This window comes from Pinus tabuliformis, chromosome X (assembly GCF_031772625.1).
Source record: "Pinus tabuliformis cultivar Carrire ecotype Pingquan chromosome X, CPIR1, whole genome shotgun sequence".
NCBI classification, from domain to species: domain Eukaryota; kingdom Viridiplantae; phylum Streptophyta; class Pinopsida; order Pinales; family Pinaceae; genus Pinus; species Pinus tabuliformis.
The window spans coordinates 845,949,711-845,968,520 of NC_142308.1; the positions used below are offsets into that span (position 1 = coordinate 845,949,711).

The 18,810-nt window shown below is 39.6% G+C and overlaps 1 protein-coding gene across 1 annotated transcript in view; it reads right to left on the reverse strand.

Moving 5' to 3' along the window:
- Nucleotides 1-18,810, reverse strand: part of LOC149142394 (Prolyl oligopeptidase family protein) — a 320,206-nt gene that overhangs the window by 195,080 nt on the left and 106,316 nt on the right. The gene's annotated exons all lie outside the window — the stretch shown is intronic.

Sequence of the window (18,810 nt, forward strand, 5' to 3'; positions counted from 1 at the left end):
AAGACACATTTACGCAAGACAGTACTATGAGGACTGCTGAACTAATTCTTTAGTGGATACTTGGCTTTGGGATAAACAAATTAAGAAAGCCAATCAAGTTATAGTTAAACTCACATATCTAAATACAAGTTAATCAAGATGGTGAATAAAAGGACTCTCTTTCCTCTTATTAGAGTTAAGTGAGGCCAACAATACACAAGCGGGCTCACACATGGTAAGTGCTCCTCCACAAGTGACACATGTCAATCTCCAAGGTGACCACGAACAAGTAGGCTCTCACATGTAAGTGCTCCTCTACAAGTTACACATGTCAAGCTCCGAGGTGACCACAATCCATATGTAATTCTCCAAGGCAACGGTGCTACTCCTCCAAGGTCCAACACTCCTCCTCTAAGTGCTCGAATGCATCTCCAAAGCAATTTGTCATATCCAGGTCCACTCATCCACAAGTCCACTCCCTCAACCCAACTAGCATAAGTCAAGTAAGTCTCCTAATAAGTGACCCAAGCAACTCCATGTTGTCTAGGCCCTAGGGTTCAACATACTCCTGCTCCAACGAAAGGCATCACCCAACAAATCAACCTTATCTTCATGTGTCTCCTACATGAAGAATTCATCATGCTATTACAAGGTCTAGAACACTCCAAGGAAGAATGTCAATCAAGCATCCATATGAGGTCAAGCAATAAGAAAGATAGCTCCAATGTGCAAGTCCATCATGAAACAATTGTGTACGCCACATCACATGAAGCACCCCCAAAGCATGGTGTAAACACTTTTGTCCTTTATTTCATTTCATCCTAAATTCAGCTTTGGCATTTCTAGGAATTGCATTTGCACTCCCACATTGTATTGAGAAATCTAGGGCAGAGTAGTTAGACTAATTATTAATTTGATTTCTCTTAAACCTTGACACTTTCTTGTGATATTAGATTAGTTCTTCATCTATATTATATTGATCAGTTCATCATCAAGACAAATGCCAATAAGAAGATCACAATGCAAACAAGAAGACATCAAAAATAGGCTCCAAGCCAGGGCAAAACCCCACAATGGGAAAACCCAGAAACTCTTCCTTATAGAATCAATTCAATGAAGACTTCCAAGACCTTGACCCAAGACCAACCAAAAGATAAGCCAACCAAAACCCTTCAACGAAATTTCTACAAAACAAATCTGAGGAAACCCTAGTTTCCTTCAACAACTCACTTGTGTGACCTTGTAGAAGTGCCAAAACAAAATTCTTCTTCCTTCTCTCTTCTTCGCTGCCCTCCTAGCTATCGTGCTCCTCTCTCATGCTCTTCATCAGATTAGAAACTTGTGTAAGATCTGATACTCCAAATGAGGACAAGTTCCTCCTTTTATAGGCATATTGAGGGCGGATTAGGCCTCTTCTAGGCCGACATGAAGGGGCTGGCCAACTTACCTTTTGGTGGCTTCTAGACTCAACTTTATACATAAAATATATTTCTTTCTTTTGATACTTGAGCCACACAAGGGCTATTACATCATGACTTGACCTTTTGATTTTGCATAAGACCCTAGAACACACAATGGGTGCTTTGACCTATTATAATAAACCAATGGGCAAGAAATCCATTTACATAATAAAATATTTTTTCTTCATTTTAGAAATAAATATTTGTTTTTCTTTCTTTTTACAAATACAATGATTACATGACATCATTACAATTATGAAGACCAACACTAGTTACAACTTTCAACACTCCTACTTAACTAGGAGTTCTCAATTGATTCTCATGAAGAATGCAAATGGGCGTTTGCAAATACAAGACTCATATCCAACTAATGGTGTAGAAATGGGCACATTTAACCAAAAGGATGTGAAAACCAAAAGGATTACCTTGGATGCCATGACGGATCATGTGATTCTTCACCCACATGAGAAAAAAGACAAAAAGGGAGATGTGGGAGACTCATAAAACTTTATCAAAGTGATAATGCCAACAGGAAGATAGTGTTGAGAGAGTAGCCCAAGAACACCAAGATGACCAAATCAGATATTTTGACCTCTTGTCTCACCAAAATCACACAAGTTCATGATAAGTTTGCTATAGTTGGCGAGACAGTGACAGATGGAGAGATGGTTAAGACGTCCCTATTACCCACCAAAATTGGTAACCCATAGGAGAAAATTGTTCTCCCACATCTGACAGCCAGCTAGCTCACAGCCCATGACATTTCACTTCTTGATGATGATATGTCATATGTTTCCGCCATCAGCAACCGCCTCGCGATGTCCTGGGAATTTTGCATTGTAGCTCTCTCTACCACTTCATCTGCATCCGTCTCTACCCACATCCACTAGTCCTGCTACTCCTCTTCGAGGCTCCCGTAGCATGGTCTAATCCAAGAGGTTGGGTACCTGGAGGATCCTGCACCTCATTGCCTGTAGTCCATCTAACTATAGCTCGATGTCTCCCCACTTCCGCTCAAGTGGTGTGTGTGCACTCATGGCACAATCATCATTTGTCTCCACTTCCTTCTCTACCCTTGCTAGCGCTGCCTTAGTCTTGGAAGACTCTCCCTTACTCTTCTTCCTTGGACATTGGGTCGCATAATGACCCAGCTCTCCACAATGGATGCACTTGATCTTGGAGAGATCCTTCTTCTTCCATTTTTCTTACTTTCGCTCAGATGCTAAGGCAACATCTTCCTCCTCCTCCTTTTTGACTCTGATCCCCTTATTGTTGCTTCCTGCCTTTGTCTGCCATCTGTTCTCTTCTTGGCGAAGAGCCGCCCACATCTCCTCCCAAGGTGGAAGGGTACCTCTACCCAGTATACTCTGGACAAATACCTCCCAGTCTTCTGAGACTACATGCAGGGTTGTCCTCACCATTAATTCCTGATCCGACATGGCTCCTATGGAAGTCAACTGATCTCAGATCTCATTCAGTCCACCAAGGAAGGTGTAGATCGGTTCTCCCTTCTTCCTCTGGTATGACCTCATCTGATTTTCTACTAACATTCTTCTCTGCACAGAAGTATGTTGGTACAATTTCTTTAGGGCCTCCCACATCTCATTTGTCGTTTCCTTCTCGGCAATGTGTGGTACTACATGGTCCCTGACCCCGTCAAGGATGATGCTCTTGTCCCTCACCATTGCCTCCTCATACTTGTCGTTATTAGCTGGGGCAACTGAGATCGCTATCATCCTCAAGGCGAAGTGCTTGACACGATTTCTGTCAAGTACGGATAAGATTTTGGCCTTCCATACTGCGAAGTTTGAGGCTCGGTCAAGTCACTTCGTGTAATGCCATGCTGCTCTTCTACTTCCCTCCTGGAAGTTCTCGATGTGACTCCCTTTGAGTCTCGATTTCCCTCCTAGAAATCCTTCTGTCGATGTCGAGATGCCCCCTACTCTGATTGTCTATGCAACTGCACCACTGATCCAGATTTCTCGACTAGAAACCCTCATAGCAACTCCCTCCTCCTTGCCCTTTTAGGTATTGTTCTAACTGCAATACCCCACCAGCTCCACTCTGCAAGTTTCCCACAGCCTCCTAAACCCCAGCGACCTGAAGGTGAGAGCTCCTAGGTTCTGCGCAATCTCGGCACTAGCAACTCGGCCTCCTCAACCAACTATGTCAGCCCTCCTAGCTTCTGCATGACTCTGCGTGAGTCTCCCTTTACCTCCCTTAGCCTTTGCGCTGCCTCTTCCTGGCTCACCCTTGATGACGCAAGAACTGTGTCACCCTTCCCTTGTTGTTGCTCTGCTAGAAACAGCTTTTGTCACTCATGACAGTCGTTTTCTGCTGCTATTGCTCGCTCAGCTGATGTCCTCAGTTCTCATGTTATCTGCAACCACCTTGTGATACCATGTTGAAGTTTCTAAGTCTCTCTGTACTCACTTCCCCTCAGCTACAACTCTGATCACTGATTGTATCTCTATTAGCAAACCCCACTCTAGAGAATAGAATGACTGATCATCTGGTGTACTCTTTAAGTGACCCTCAAGCCTCCTCTTATACTTTTCTCGTTGACATATCAATGGCCAAGATTAAGTCCCTAATCAACGGCTAAGATTAGATCTGGCTTGATCCATGTCTTTTGGACCATTCTAACACAGTTTTATATTAATCCACATTAATATTTTAATTTCCTTAACTTTAGACTTAGGGACTCCATTAAAAATATTAATTATTTTAATATTTTTCAAACTGTTTAGAATTTGCCCAAACCCTTTCTGGGTATTGGATATCTCATGTGCCCCAACCTCTCCACCAAATTTCGTGGCTAGAGCACATCCGATGCTACCCCAAATCAACACAAAGCACTTTTAGTAATTCTTTTATTTTAATCCAAAGTTTATTGATATTCAAGGCACCTTTGTATATATAAACTTTATAGTATATATTTCCCTATATATGGTACCTTTCACAAATAATTTGTTTCGAATGGGAAAGACGGTACAGATGTGTGTGACCTTTAAATCTGCTCAACTCGACACAATAATGAGCTACACGTCACAAATTATTTTAACTATGGTTTGGATAATTGATCGAACGATCTAATTATTACATAGGTTATAGGTTTAGTGGTTGTAGTGACGCCTGTAGCAAAATAATGTTTGGAGGGAGTTGTCCGTACGGTGGGATGGTTAGCGAAAACTAGTAGTGAGGAGACTAGCGGTAGCAAAGCGGATAGATATAATTTATATAAAAATAATAAATATAAATATAAATATAATAATAATAATTAATTAACTAATAGATACTTAGCAATGAAGAGGCATGTCTTAGAGACATGACCATTCATGAAAGGGCACCTGCCCAGGGTATATAAGCAAGCCCTCATTCTCATTTGTAATCATCTCATCAATTCTTTTATACAATATTCAATATACAATTACTGTCCTACAATGTTTGTCTTTGTCTCGAAATATTTTGAAGCTTACTTTGTTGCTCATACGAACTTTGTTCGTTACATTGATATTAGAGCCACGTTCTCCAATCCCGGCCATTGGCCATTAAAGTCTCCATAAACATCATTGTCTTTATGATCACAATGTTCTTTATAGAGCCTTTGGAGTTTCTCCATATAGTTCGTGATTTAGGCATTTGGCCATACATAAAATTTAAAATATATATATACAAAAAAAGGGAGTCAAGAAAAAAATAAAATAAAAGAGTTCATAAAAAATAAAAATCGTTGATTAAAAAAAAATATATATATATATATATATATAGTATATATATATATATATAATGTAAAACGGGAAAAGAATATTTAAAAAAATAAATAAAAAATAAAAAAACAGATTATATATTTTAAAAAAATAATAATAATTAGAAAAGAAAAGAGAGATAGAAAAAGGGAAATTATAATAATAATAAAAAAATATTATTAATTTTATTTTTATTTTTTTAAATTGTAAAAAGAAATTAAAAATTATTTTAAAAAAAGAGTTATATTAAGAAAAAGGGAGAAAAACATTATATAGAAAAAAATATATATAAACATTTATATATATGCTGCCAGAGCCGACACCGTCATTGTTGAATAAGTTTGACCGACCGCCAGCCAAACCACCGCCAGAAGACCTATTGACCACTAAAAACTTGGGTTGTAGATCACTCAACCAGACGTAGTGCCCATAGCCGCATATCCGCCAACATAGTCGACAACTTACAGGCTGGACCCACTCCTATTAGCCGCCAACACCACAAACAACATTGCCGCAATCAAGGTTCTAAAGGCCACCGTTGGCCTGCTCCACTGCCTCAACCAGTCGCGTTGTTGCAACCGTCTCCAGCCTCAACCGTCAGCTGATATCCTCTCCAGTACCACAGTCAACACAACTCTAACCTCCGTCGGACCTCATTTACGCAGAGTCGACGCGTCCAAATGAAACCCCTCTGCAGCCACCACACTTCTGCGGCCATCTCCTCTCGCCTTCCGACAGTAAGACATCCAAAAACACCACAACTGCAATGCCCATGTCTGACGCTGCCACATCTTTCTGCCTCCACCACATTACCTATGCCAAACGATTGTACTCTCCCATCGTTGTTCATAAGATAGGAAACCACCCTATCTATCTGCTCTAATACCAATGTAACGAACAAAGTTTGTATACGCATTGTAGTAAGCTTCAAAATACTTGGAAGACAAAGACATCCATTGTAGGACAGTTATTGTATATTGAATATTGTATAAACAAATTGATGAGATGATTACAAATGAGAATGAGGGTCTACTTAGATACCTTAGGCACGTACCCTTTCATGAATGGCCATGTCTCTAAGACATGCCTCTTCATTACTAACTAACTAACTATTAGTTAATTAATTATTATTTATTATTATTATATTTATATTTATTATTTTTATATGAATTATATTCATAACACATTTTTCCTTGTACCATACCTAATTTTCATGCACATTATAAGCCCTTTATATACCATCCTCCATTCTTCGGTCCTCACTTGCCATTGATTCATTGGGATTTGGTACCCTCTTATTCGCATCCTTGAGTAGGGCCAAGGAACATAGTCCTAGAGGTTGATGCAGCTAAAAGAATGGAAAAGCCTAACATGGCCACAAATAAAAGAAAAAGAAAGTCAAAATCAAAAGGTTGGTTGGGACATAAGTTAGCGCATCGGCAAAAGCCCAACATGAGCTCTACCCTCCTCATTAGCCATTACTTGATTCCTAAACACTTGATGCTCCCTTTCATCAAAAGGAACCCTTGCATGTCCCAAACTAGATGTCAAAAGGTTGGTTGGGACATAAGTTAGCGCATCGGCAAAAGCCCAACATGAGCTCTACCCTCCTCATTAGCCATTACTCGATTCCTAAACACTTGATGCTCCCTTTCATCAAAAGGAACCCTTGCATGTCCCAAACTAGATGAGCAATAAGTTGCCTCATCTTAAGGGTAAAATTAAATGCTATATCATAAACAGAAGGCTCTAACCCTTACATTATGCACCCAAAATAAAAAACATTATGATGAAAAAGTAAAAGGCCCAGTAGAGGGTTGGAAAAAGAGGGTCGAGCAAGGTAACTCATGCCTCCACTACTGCTCCCTCCATTTACATCTATATAATCAGAATGTGGAATCCCATTAGCTGGCCCCCATGACCATGGCACTTGGCCATGAAGTCTGCTCACCACATTTTGTGAACAATTCAAGGAAGCAGAATGCAAAGACATGAAGAAAATTTTTCAAAGTTCAAAGTCATCAACTAGCACAATTTTATCATTGTAAACCCAATTTCTGCAACTTACATTGTATTATTGTAAACGATGCTAGTATGATTGTTTAATTATGTAACAACACCTAGGTAAGCCTCTGGTTTTGGCGCAAATTTCATCCTATGAAGTTTTTTTAATCTCCCTGAATTATGTGTATTTCTAAACATGGATAGTCGGCAAAGTTTTTCTTATATCTTAAACCCCAAAGCTACAGTGGAATTCATTGAGAACGTCTTAGGTGAGTCCCAGAGTGATATCAAGTCTTTGTAAAAATGGTTTCGGAATAATTTAAGTACAATTGGCTAAATTATTTTATTACAAACCACTTGGTTTACATTAAATCATATTGTGTGGCAAAATTGAGTAATGTCATGAGGGTCTATATGTATTCACCCTTTGAGGGTTGAATTAATTGTACTATGTAATGTAAAAAATACTTTAGTGTATGGTCCCTAATACTTAAACATGATGGCTAAAATATTCGAGGGTGGAAAAAATATGAAACCCCAATAGTGTCAATCAATTAATTTTTTTGGCTAAATTAAATTAAAATCATAAGCCAGAAAATTAATTAATTTTGAGTCGAAAAATAATTATAAAGAAATAAATTTCTCTCCAAGTGGAAAATAATCAAAAATTCGTGGGTCAAAGAGAAGTCAAATTTTGGAGGTCTCCCGACAAAGAAAAATGGATATTTTAATAAAATTTGAGCCCTTGGACCTTGGTGGTTAAGTCAAAGTCAAATTTTTGAAGAAATTAATCCAAAATATTTTTTGAATTAATTAAAAGTGGGTTTTAAGAAAAAATCATTTTTTTCCTCAAAATTAAAAATTCAACAGTAAGATTAAAAGATTATCAATTTATTTTCAACGGTCGAGATTATTTTGACGAGGATCAAGCCAACTAGCCGTTATTTTCCACTTTGAGGGGTTTCTCTATATAAAGAAGTCATTTTGCTTCTATTGAATATCTTTGGAGGATGTAATTCTTGAACGTTGGTATTGAGATGACACTTTGCTGAGAACATTGTTTATCACAATAGAAAGACTTCGCGGTTCAATGCATGGTGTTCTTTTTTGGCTAATCTGTGGTATGTGTTAACTATGTGTAATCCTATATTGTGTTGAGTATTGCTAAATAATATTTCATTTGTTGGTGATAAGAACATTCTATTGTTACATGTTATCTTAGGTGATCTGGTTCACCATATGATCTAACAATTTCCTTTGAGAATATTATAGAGATTTACAAGTACGCTAGCCCTTGGGCTCCAAGGTCACAGAGTGTAGGGAAGAGCTTACTACGTTTGGGCTCTAAGATTACATTGTGGTATTTGATTTTGTGGGAAGGTTTTGGCCAATATCTACCTTTTGAAATTGATTCATCCATTGTTATTTATTCAAAAATATTTTCTCCAAAAAAAATTGTAAGTATTGTACATTTGTAAATAATTTTCTAAATTATTTCTAACCCATTTGTTTTGCAGTACTTAGAGTTTTATATTTTTGTATATATATTTAGGGTTTGGCATTCTATAATTTATTTATGCAAGTAAATGTCAAAATTGCTCAAAACAATTTTGTTGGGGTTTTGAGGCAGATCTAGGCTTAAGAAGGCAAGATCTAGCTTCGAATCATCCTCCAATCTCAATGTCCATCCTAAGAGGGGAAGTCATCCAGCAGTTTGCATTGAATTTGTGGAAAAATTCTTGTTTGCAGGAGTTTGAAATTTTTCTAGGCCTTTGGTCCTAGTCGTCATCCTTTTTTTTGCCTAGTTGCAAGGCCTAGTGGCCTTCTAGGGCCCTCGGCCCTTCGTTTCCCCTGGCCTCAACCCTTTTAGGGTTGGTCATGGCCTCTTAAGGTCCTCGACCCCCTTATAGGATAGTCGTCTAGCCCTCTAGGGGCCTATGCCCCCTCTCTCTTGCTTGGTCGCAGTAGTGGGCTGCCCTTAGGAGCCCTCAACCTCCCTTTTTGCTTAGTCGCAGGCCCTCTAGGGCCTTCCCTTGCGCAGCGTCAACGCTTCTGAGCTTGACGTCAACCCTAAGGATCTTCCTCTTCCTTGTCGTGGCCTTCTAAGGCCTCTTCTCCCGCTTTTCTACCCTTGTTTGCCTCCTCTACCTGGTTTGGCATTCTCCTAGCCCTAGACTCTCTTTTTAGCCCTCATTCAGCCATTATTCAATCATTGGTTTGATTTTCTATCTATGTTGCCAGGAAACGTGGGTGCGGGGACGGCATTTTTGGAAACAAGGTGCGTGGGTTCATCGGGTAATATAATAATATTAAATTTTAATAATTATATTTTATAAATTATAAATTATAAATTTATAATTAATAATATATATGAAATTTGAATTTGTATATTTTTTCAACTTTAAATTTTAAACAAGAAAACTTTAATGATAATCATTTAAACATGCATATTATTAATTAATATTTCATATATATATAATTAATAATATATATGAAATATATTAAAGTTGAAAAAATATAATTAATAATATATATGAAATTTGAATTTGTATATTTTTTCCAAACCCATTCTGATAATGCATAAATGGACCTGCTTACCATTTTCATCTGATGGCAGTCTGGCACATGCCTTCAGAATAATAGTGAAGATCACCTGGTTTGGATTTATTCCAAACCAAAGCATTCTACCACAAATTGGAAAGCATCCATGCAACAGTTGTGGTCAGCATATCCTACTGCCATTGAGTTCCACGAAACCGCATACCACGCAAGCATCCTCTCAAATACAGTTTTGCAGGTCAAACTTGTTCCCTAACTCTATATTGCCATATTAACATTGCAGGCATCATTGTTTGTCTGATCACACTGCTATAATGTCCATCCTTTTCCATGCTTCCAATTTCTCTTCCTATGCTTATCTTTCATTTTATTTTCCAAATCCAACAGAATTTCAGACCTTTCTCAATTGTTATGTTACTTGTTTGACCCTCAAACACAAGTCCTCAGTATTAGCTACCATAAAAAAGAGTGAAGATATTAACTGTTGTTTTATACAGACAAGCATAACATCTGTTGCTTGATGCAATTAACTTATTCAATTTAGAGCTGCACCATATTTTCATCCAAAAATGAAACACATGAAATCAGTACAAAGTCAATTATACAGCTTGCTGGCAAGCGTCTTTTGTCAAGCCAACATATGGAATAATACATTACAGCTACAAACTATAATTCTTGTGTGCATCTCTCTATGTCCATTAATGTCTGTTCTCTCTATGTCCATTAATGTCTGTCTGTGTATGCATCGATTTGTGTGCATACATCTGCATCTTATATGTATTTATGTGAGATTTGAATTTCAACACTTCTCATCATGAGCAAAAATAGAACAAGAGTGTCTCTGAAAATGCCTTTACTGCTATTTATAAGTCATTACCTGAAGCTCCAAGGAAACAAAAAGGTCTCTAACTAAAGCCTGATCCCTATTCTACCCAGACAAGCTCTCTGCAATCATATATCCAAGGAGGTCGACAGTCCACTCACATCTTTTGTTCACTTGAATATCTTGATGTAACTTCAACCTAAAAATTTTGAAAATACCCATGCTACTTCAAACTTGTTGTATGGGCTCTTGTCCTTGAGAAATACCCTAGGGATATATAGCCTTTGGCATGATACATGAAAATGGTAAACAGTCCTCAAACCTCCACTCCCTTTGTAGAGACACCAACAGAATAATATAGCACTTCCAGCTAACTTATTTTACTTAAGCCTCAATATAAATCCCAAAAAAACAGAGTTGAGGAAATAATGAAGTGGATTAAATCACTCAGGATGGTTTTCTGCATGGTGACCTCATTTATGAACTTGGCAGAATAGTGGCAATTACGACATATGCACTTCTTGCGCTTTTGATGAGACTTCAGTGGTCTTTACAACTTGTTGAAAAGCACAAACAAAATATAAGCTTCTTCCTCTTGTAAAACAAAGCATATTCCCACCACTCCTATTGCACATCATGTGATGATCACTACCACCTGCTCCTATTTCTTATCATGCAGCATAAAGTGCACATCAGGTACATCCCCTGCTTCCTTCATCAACCCTGTCAGTCACTGCAATTCTACATAGATCTCCTTTGTCTGTGGGTGTGATCTATCTCCTACAACAAATGTATGCACTTTGTTCTTAACCTCAATCCAACTATATATTATTAATTATATTTTTAATATAGTTTTTTTATGAAGAACCCAAAGAACCTGAAGAACCCAAAGAACCCAACCCGAAGAACCCAAGAACACGTTAAAGGAAAAGAACCCAATTTTTTTTTTTGAAGAACCCGGTTCTTCTGGGTTCATCTGGGAAGAACCCGTACCCGAATCCGATACTTGGGTGCGGGAACCCGCGACGGGTTCGAGAACCCCACCCCCGAGTGCGGGTACCCGTGCAACACAGTTTTCTATCTATAACATTTGGTTTTGTAGCAATTTTAGAGCTAACATGGTGGTTGCAAGTTCTCAAGTCCATTGGAAGCCTCATTATCCATCTACAAGGCCACTAGGCCTCTTGGTTTGCTCTCTAACCCTCTTGTTTCATCACTGCTCTAATTTTAATTTCTGAAGTATTTTTAATTTTACTATTTTGTGACAGCAGTATATTTAAGGGCCTATCACAATTTTATCAAGCCTAAATTCATTAATAATTCACCTAATGCATACAGAAGTATGCCTAAGTCAATTTGAGTGCATATAAGTGGGTTTCTTGTGGGCTGATTAGTTAGTTTCAGACCTGATATGTTTGCTACAGACACATAAAACACTTACAATAGTGATTAAATTTCATAACAGTGGCACAATAACTCATTGGTAATCAATTTTCATCATTGGGCTTGCATCTCTATGCATATTTGATTATTCTTTGAAGGTTGTAATAATAAATTAAAAACTCAAGGTCTGAAATTTACGGCATAAGGTCTAATATAAAAATTACAATGGTGGAAAAAGGTGTTAAAAGTCATCTAATCTCACTTCTCTCTTGTTTCTTCATCTTGGATAAGTGTTTAATTGAGTAATTGGGTGATTTTCCTATTATTGCAATCATATGTTTATTGGTTGATCCATATTTCTTTTTGCACCATTGGCATCTATATGCACTCTTGCATTAACACACATAAGTCCTCTAATTATGTAGATAAGTGTTTAATGAAGTTGGCTAATTGCTCTAACTGACATTGTGATTAATGATCTTGTTTCTCAATGCTATTGTCATTGTTGGATAATCGGATACATTGCTCATTGTTGAATTGTGTTAAAATTGGCAACTAGGGCCGAACTCAACCTTGGACAGCTCATATGATGAAGATGATATTTTTATTGGATTCCTCTTTCCGAGAGGTGCAGGATTGATCTAAAGGTCATCTCATTCTGACAAGTAGAAATGGAATTATGAATTTGTTTCTTCTATGGACAAATTGTCAAGGTCGGACAGAAATCTAATGTAGGCTCATAATGCCCAACCGACGTGTCTCTTCACCCTCAACGTTGTGTATATATAGAGGAGTCATTTTCCTCATTTGGTCACTCATCATCACACATCTTTCTCTCTCTACATCTGATTGGGTGGTGCAAAATTACAGGCAGCATGTTCCTTTCCACACAAGTGAAGGTTTGACACAGATTTTTGTTCTCTACGTCGACCGAGTTCCAGCCAACTTTGACCAGCATTGACTAGGCAGTTTTTGACTTTGTTTGACTGCGATTTTTGTGGGAAATTTTCTATTTGGGCAGGTCGCATATTCTGGCACAGAAATCGAGATTTTCTGAGCAGGTTGACCAGCGTTGACTACAACCCTTTGACCACAGAAAGTTGACTGTGTTGACCAAGTTTGACCAGATTTTTAGCACTGTTTTGAGCTGATTTGGACTATCTTTGGACGTCGAGTTGACTGGGTTTGACCAAGCTCAATTGGAGGAGAATTTCTGCTGGTTTGACCAGTGTTGACTTTCTGGTTAGGGCATCCTGTTGACTGCAGTCTGATTGGACTGTTTTACAGTGATTGGGCAAGTAAATTTTGTATCTTGTACTCTCTCTCTCTGCTGAACTTTTGAAGAATAATAAGAAGATTTGATCAAAGGGTTTTCCCCACATTGGGGTTTTTTCCCTGGCATCAGCGAAATATTGTATCATCTTGTCTTGGCTTGTCTTTTGCTTATTATTTATGTTCTATCTGCATTTACTATCATGTTAATGTGATTGCTAATCTGGAAATTGGTATTAGGCTAATAAGAAAAAATGAAGTAAATTGCTCTTAAGCATAGAACATACCATTGTTATCCTAAATTAACATGGTTTCAGAGTTGAGGTGAAGACAAAGCCCAAGCAAGAGTGAGAAGAGCAATCATTGAGATTTGTTGGACAAGGACAAGATTCAATGGCCTCGTCATCTTACTTCAAACCTGATGATAAGCTCCATGATAAGTCTGATTATCATGCATGGAAGATTTCTCTTGATTTGACTTTGGAAGACCATGATGTTAGGACTATGTGCAAGGAAAGATTACTGGACCTCCTCCAAATGCATCGGCTGCCACTAAAACAAAATACAAGAAAGTTGAAGTCAAAGCTAAGAAGATCATCAGGGATTCTATTCATAAGCATTTAGTTGCTTACATCTCCGATTTGAACACATCTAAGCAGATATATGACAAGTTGGTTGGCATGTTCAAAGCTAGCAATGCAAACCAACTCCTCTTTCTCAAGAACAAGTTGAAGGACATAAAGAAGGGATGAGGAGAAGATATCCAATCCTACTTCATGAGGATTACCAAAATCAAAAATAATCTTCTTTCAATTGGAGAAGTTATTGCTGACAGGGAGCTCACTCTTATTGCCCTTGGAGGTCTCCCTCGTGAATGGCATGTCTTCAACACTACTATCCTCAACAATGACCGGATTCCAGCTTTTGATGAATTGTTGACTAGATGTACTCAAGAAGAAACAGGGATGATAGAGAGAGACATGCCTTCAAATAGGAATGACCCTACTGCACTCTCTGCTCATGCTAAAAGAAAGAACAACGCAGGTTCAAAGAAGCAATGTCAAGGAAGACCGGGATTCAAAGATGGAAGAAAAAGTAGATGCTTCATTTGTAACAGGTTTGGCCACTATGCTAGGGAGTGTCCTCATAAAAGGGATACACCTCGGGATGAGGACACCAACAACCGTAACAATTTCAGGGGCAATCACAATCAGAGGAATGGCGGGTTCAACAACAAAGGAAAAAGGAATGCTCCCGCCACTCAACATGGAAATGTTCGACCTCCCAAAAGATCAAGAAACTCCCAGTATGATGAATCTAATGTTGTAGATAACAAGCATAAAGAATTCTATCTTATATCTGCCCTTTCTACCGCCTCTCCTCTGGATATCTTGGGAAATTGGTTGATTGATAGTGGTGCCTCAAGGCACTTCACAGTGTATAAGGAGGCTCTTTCAAATCTCATAGAAAAGGATACAAAATTAGAAATCATTCTTGGAGACAATACCACTTATCCTGTGAAAGGGACTAGGAATGTTACTCTTCAATTGAATCAAGGTAACATCATTCATCTACAAGATGTACTATATGTACCCGATCTAAAGAAGAACCTAGTATCTATCTCGGTGATGGAAGACAAAGGATTCAAGGTGGCATTCATTGATGGAAAGGTACGTGTTTGGAAAAGAAATTTCAAAGAAGCATTTACTCTTGGATTCAGGGTTGATAGCCTATATCAAGTTGGAGGAAGTCCATTGGGAGCTATGTCTTGCGACACATCTCTTCAATTCGAATTATGGCACTGGAGGTTTGCTCATCTACATTATAAAGTTCTACTCGATGCAAGGAAGATGGTGATAGGTATGCCCAAATTTAAATTGCACTTCTTTACAATTGCTTCATAAATTAAATTTACTTGTGAGCCACTATCAAACAAAGTATCAATCTTTTGATATTTGGACATAACTCGAATATGGAAAAGCTCGTGTCTTTTTCTCTCATTTTCTTCATCAATAGTAGATTGTGCAGAATTACTAGTAGATGCTTCAGAATTCTTACCTTTTATACCTGTGGCTGCAATAGTTGTTTCATCTCCTAAGTCTGACCCCAAATCTTTCTGAATAGCTGCAGCAGTCTTCTTCTTCTTGCCCTCGAACTTCTTAGGCCTCAGCTCCGGATGCAGAATCCAACAGTGCTCATCATCATGCCCATCCTTCTTACAGTGAGTGCATGAAGACTTGCTCTTCTGTGCAGTGTTAGCCTTCCTTGCTTTCCATTTCTATTTTCTTTTCTCCTTATTCTTGCTTGCAGTGGGTTGGGATGATCCCCCAACTTCTGGATTTCCATTCTTTCCTCTAGCTTCTAGATGAGTAGCTTGAACAGATACCTCATCTATACTAGTGGGATTAAACCTGAGGATAGTGTGCCTCATGTCACTGTGTAGACCACCAATGTACTTCAACAGAGTCTCAAGTGAGTCTAATGAGATTCCTAGAATCAATGCTCTCTTCCTAAATTCTTGGGTGTATCCTTGTAAACTTTGCCCTTTCAACTGTCGAAGAGTATGCCAGTTCATCATGGCTTGCTGCATGTAGGCCAATGGATAGAACTACTTTTTGATTGCAGAAACAAATTCACTCCAAACAGAAATAGTCTTACCATGTCTCTTCATGTCATCTTGGGTCCTGCCTTCCCACCAAACCAAGGCAGTACCTCCAAGGCGTAGGCTTGCCAGCTGAATATTGCTCTTGTCTGAATCGATACTCTGCACTCTGCAATAAACATCAATTTGTCTGATCCAATTATCCAGCTTTTCTACATTCAACTCTCCATCATATATAGGCAAATCAAATTTAACATCTAGCTTAATCAAAGATGCCTTATTTTTATGTTTAGGGCTATTAGGAGGTGTGAGAAAGCTTTCTTCTTTCCCTTTGCCTTTTGAATGGTCATGGAGGAAAGACTCTTCTTCTCTTTTGTCTTGTTTAGAGACTGATGAGTCTTCATCCTTATGTTTTCTAAAATCCTTATACATTTCCTCTACCATGGACCTTAGGGCTAGGAAACTATCTACGAATTGAGGGTCTGGCCCCACAGAACCTTCTTCTGACATGGTCTTCTGAGGATAGACTCTCCCAATTTCAGGATTAGTTTCGACCAACTCTCCTCTTAATTTGAGCTTTGACCTAGTTAGCATTCAACAGCTAAATCCAACACAAGCTTGTCTAACCTTAACAGCCTAGAGCTCTGGTACCACTTGATCTGAAAATCACTCGTGAATAATCTCAGTTAATTAAATAAATGAATGAAAGTATTATAGACTCATGTGTTGGTGTGTGTCTATGTTATCTTAGGCAACAGATCGATAAGATTCTAAAATACACAGACACTGAAAAACAGTAAGAGAAACACAGCAAGAAAAACAGACACCAAAATTTAATAAAGAGTTCACCCAATCCTCCTAGGCTACGTCTCCAGTCCAGCTTTCAGTGGTGGCCTTCTTTTATTGTGTCTTTGAACAGAGTTTTTACAATGAGGAGCTCGAATAGAGTCTCCTGGAACAGATGATGCTTAGTAGGGTGGCTCTTGGATTCCCCAAGCCACTAGAGTGCACAGACTCCCCTTTACTAAGTCTCGACCTCAACTGGTCTTAATGGGATGAGCCCAATTTGGTACTCAATTCCCGACAGGTATCCTCTCCGTCATTGCTTGAACCTCTCAAGCCTGGTTTTGTCTGCTCGATGTTGCCTTAACTCTACAGGTCAGCTCGGCTCTCTATTCTCTGCTTCTGTCTCTCTGTTTTCTCTGTCTCCTGTCTCCTTCTCGACTGTCTTCTCTTTTTCCTCTGTCTTTCATTCTCTGTCTATTCATGGCTTAAAGCCAATCCGTCCCTTGACTATTTGCTTCCTCTTCCACCTCTTCGGATCGCCTGCTGCTGTCCGCTTGGAATTCCCTGCCTCTGCGTCATCGCCACTATGTAACGTCTCACAGGGAGGTGGCCACTTGTCCCTTCACGAACTAAGCGCCAGCTCTTCCTCGACGGTTCGTTATTTCGGTTATGTTGTGAAATGATTCATCCGCCAACTCAGCAGTCAAATCGGACTTCAAACCTTATGCATTGTAGCTTATTTTCTCCCTCCGAATCCAGTTTCCCATCGGGCGCAATCTCCGCCGTTAGATCTGGGGCCTCCAGATCCTACAATTATCGCTCTTATCGCACGGTTGACTTGCTCAGACGTTAGCCCGCGATGAGAGCGGTTTCTCTCTCATCCGCGGGACACGCGTCAATCGACGTATGGAATCGCTGGGTCTCCTGACAAACCCGCTTACTGCCCATAACGCCTTCGATATTCTGCCAGTTTTGGAGCACAGGACTTGCCTTTCAGTTTAGCGCTTTTCCCACGGTTTTTTAGGTTTCCCTTGTGACCGAGCGCTCGGGGCTAATCCACTTCAAGGGGTTTTGCCCAGCGATGCGCATCAGAAATGGCCTCCGTTTTCAGATCTAGATTTCCCAATTGCCAGTTTGCGCCACTGCGCGGTCTCCATGGGCCTCGGTCAGCGCGCTTTGACCGAGGTCCTCGTTGTTCCGTGCTGGCTACAAACTGCCATTGTCCAAAGGTCCTTCCTGATAGCTCTTGTTCACAAGTTTCTCTTTGAAGTCTGTCATGATTTGATACAGTCATCGAACTCCGATAATTTTTCATGGATCCAATTCGGATCAGTTCGTAAAGGGCTTCTCACAACTAGTAGCAACCCTCATAGATCTAACCAAGAAAGGGGCATTCATATGGACTGACAGGGCACAGGCAACATTTGAGCACCTCAAGGAGGTGATGAGCAGTTGTTCGGTATTGGCTCTACCCGACTTCACATAGCCATTCACCTTGGAGTGCGATGCATCAGGTGAGGCAATTGGCGCAGTATTATCACAGGGGGCCATCTTATAGCCTTCAAGAGTCGGAAGCTTCTTAGTCACGAGAGGTTGTACTCGATATACGACAAGGAGATGTTGGCCATCATGCATGCTTTGGCCAAGTTCCAACAATATTTGGTTGGTAACAGGTTCAGAGTGAAGAATGATCATAACAGTCTTTACCACTTTTGGGGGCAGAAGGCCCTCAATGATAGGCAGCAGAAGTGGGTCAGCAGGATTCAGGCCTACGATTTTGACATAGAATATGTCAAGGGCAAGCATAATGTGGTGGCAAATGCCCTATCTAGGAGGTCCGCGACACTTTCCCTCATGAGCATCTGCCATGATTGGAAAGCACAGTTGTTGGTGGAGTACTCCAAGGATCGACAGGCGTGTGAGATCTTGGAGGGTACCCATGGGGATGAGCGCTACCGAGTGATGGAAAATGTCATTTACCACAAGGGGCGCATTTATTTGGTTCCTGGTTCACAGTTGAAGGAGAGAATACTCCATGGAATGCATGATTCACCACTGTCAGGAAACCAGGGGTTCCTGAAGACATATCAGACAGTCAAGAAGCGTTTCATGTGGAACGGCCACAAGGGGGATGTGTTGAAGCATGTACAGGAGTGTGAGGCCTGCCAGAGGAACAAAGGGGAGTTAACCCAT